General features: G+C 36.1%; 1 pseudogene; it reads left to right on the top strand.

Moving 5' to 3' along the window:
- Positions 1 to 509: 509 nt before the first annotated feature.
- LOC107047561 lies at positions 510 to 1,197 on the top strand (annotated as a pseudogene).
- The last annotated feature ends 1,814 nt before the right edge of the window (positions 1,198 to 3,011 follow it).

Here is a 3,011-nt window from a genome sequence, read left to right as displayed (position 1 = left end):
GAGGGGTCAAATGCCAGTCCACATCGTTTATCCCCTGGCAATTAAACATTATCATATGTACAATTTAATATTTCACTTCTATTATGCTTTCCCTTCCTCTTTTATACTTTTTTTGTCCTCCAAGCGTCGATCACAACTCCCAGAACATTTTAATGAACAAAAAATCAATGTAATAATTCAGTAGAATATTTAAAAACCTTTTACTGAATTATTACAAGGAGAACAAAAAAATTAAGAAAACATCAGCAAAATAATTAGTAAAATAGTCCCAGATATTTGAAAATATTTTGAATATTTTACTGAATATTTGAATTTTACTGATATTACTATTTTACTAATTATTTTGCTAATATTTTCTTTACTTTTTTTTGTTTTCTTCGTAATAAATCAGTAAAATGTTTTTAAATATTTTACTGAATTGGTCTATTGTTTTTTCGTTTAGGTAAAATATTCAAAATATTTTGAAATATTTTCCTGAATTATTATATCTCAATATTTTGTTCTCCCAGGTGGCTCTATCCTTCAACGGAATGGTTGGAGGCATAACGCTGGGCATGTTCACCCTGGGAATGTTCATCCCCTGGTCGAACGCGAAGGGAACGATCACTGGAGCCCTCACAGCCCTCGCCCTCGTCCTCTGGATCTGCCTGGGAGCTCAAGTGGCCGTCCTCAACGGCGAAATAGACACGACAACCAAAATCACATCCATCGAATCCTGCTTCTGCCTCAACGAGACGGCATCCCTCGTACCAACGGACCCCCCAGCCATCCCCCAGGTCTCATCCCTCTACAGGATCAGTTACCTGTGGTACAGCACCATCGGCTGCGTCGTCACAGTCGTCGTGGGTACCATCGTCAGCTTCCTGACTGGCCCCCAAAACCCAGCTGACCTCGATTACGACCTTCTGAGTCCACCCATCAGGTACCTCCTGAGCAATTCCCCCAAGAAATCGCCGAACAACGTCAACGGTATTACGAATTACGCGTTGGAAATGGAGGATGAGAAAATCACAAGTGACATTACAAAAAGTCCAAAGGAGAATTTTTAAATGAAATTTTTCTTTTGTGTGAAAACAATTCCGTGGACTCCACAGGACTTGATGATTTTAATGAGCTTTTGCTGGGAATTTTTTCATTACTGAATATGAAAATTGGATGGAGATTTAAAGAAATTTCATTGAAATTCTCTGCGAATTCGATAGAAAATTCTATTGCATTTCTATTGAAAGTTCTATTATTTTTTAGATATTTTTAAACAGATTTTCCGAGAGAAAATATTTTGTAGGAAAAATCTGTAGAATTTCTTCTTTGTATTGAGACATTCTCTACAGAACTTCCTCCTTCACTCGATTTTCCGTCGGTTTTCATTTAAAAAATTGAACAAATAAGTCGGAAAAGTCAAGTTCTTCATCTAATTCTCGTATCTCATCATTTTCCACTGGTCAATAGAATTTTTTCACACACAGGACGAATTATCCTCAGGGTCTGACGTTCACGACTGAGCATAATCAAAAGATCTAAAGGTTGAATATGATATCTAGTTCGTTAATGTCTACTACCAATTGTATTGTCTACATCGATTAAGTGTTATTGTTTCGTGGGCTCGAGGCCCACGTTTGCGGCCAGTAGTTAAATATCTAACGACGTGAATTTAATTTATAAGCTATTGTTATTGCACATGGCATAGTATTTTGGCCGGGTACTTATGTCCTATTAATTGTACATATTTGTGAATTTAGTTTTACGCGGATGCTTTTTTATTCCAATCGATTCATTCGTGTGATGGTGAAATAATAAATGAAAATATTTAAAAGACAACGTGAAATTCACTCGGAGTTTCTTCTTCTCTTCATTATCTAAAGGAATTCCTCTTCCTTAAAACGTATTTTTAACAAATTCACTTCATGAGAAATTGTCCAGATATTTTTCACTCGCCAAATAATCATTTCACGCAATTGAGGGAACTCTCATTAGGAATTTCTCAGGGACAAGAATAGTAATTATAACTAATGCTGAGGATTTTATGACTTTTATTGAAAATAAACACAACTTTAAAATTTTCAGTTTGTGGAGATATTTCTTTCAACAGTGTATAACATAAGTATACCAACTCTGGACCCTGTAAATCAGGATATTTTACTTTAGATTTAGCACGTGGACAGAATTACTTACAAGAATAATATGAGAATCATCTGAACTCTATAATTACTCTCTATCTTAATCGAATATAATTTTCATGGGAGCGATACATCGAATTCCGCGAGGTGAAAGAAATTCTGTCGAGGGATTATCCAGACAGACACGTAATCAGGAACCTAGGTCTATCGTCACTGTTCACGATGACCTCCCCTCCAGTAGCATGGAAAATAAGTGATGAAAGTACGCAGAAAGAATTGGAAAAATTGTTCTAATATCGTATTACATAGTTCCTTACCTCTAGACATTAAATCGACACTTGTAAATGATCATAAAAATGCTGGCAAATCACCTTAACTATTTATCAATGTTCCCGGATGTTTATTTTTCTCAGTATATGTTCAAAAATTCAAGTTCAATCGAGCCTGTCCCACCGGCCCGCCTGCAAAGGTTTATTTAATTCAATGACAAAAAGTGTTGAATACCAAAGGAACAGCGGATTTCAAGAAGTTCAGGATTAATATAATTCGTGAATTTCTATTGCACATAACTACCAGTTGTCCATCCTTCACCATTGAGCACATCAATTCCCAAAAAAAAACATCCCTCCAACTCGTACTTTCTACTTATCTCATCATAAGCAATTAAGTTGTATCATTAACAATAATTTGATTCCACAAAATGTCGAAGAAATCCCCGAAACAATCAGTACCCCGAGCTGCAATGATTAATCAGAATTTGTACATCATTTTTTACGTTTTATCGATAAACTTGGCATATTCATGGGGCACAGCAATGACGCCAGCATTCGACCCCCCACGACTCCTCCCCGTGATGATAAATCGAAGAAAAAAGTCCAGCAAAAAATAACTATA

This window comes from Diachasma alloeum, unplaced genomic scaffold (assembly GCF_001412515.2).
Source record: "Diachasma alloeum isolate Michigan unplaced genomic scaffold, Dall2.0 Dall_scaffold_67734, whole genome shotgun sequence".
Lineage (NCBI taxonomy): Eukaryota > Metazoa > Arthropoda > Insecta > Hymenoptera > Braconidae > Diachasma > Diachasma alloeum.
The sequence above is the reverse complement of the archived record's forward strand: the minus strand, read 5'-3'. Positions and strand labels throughout refer to the sequence as shown.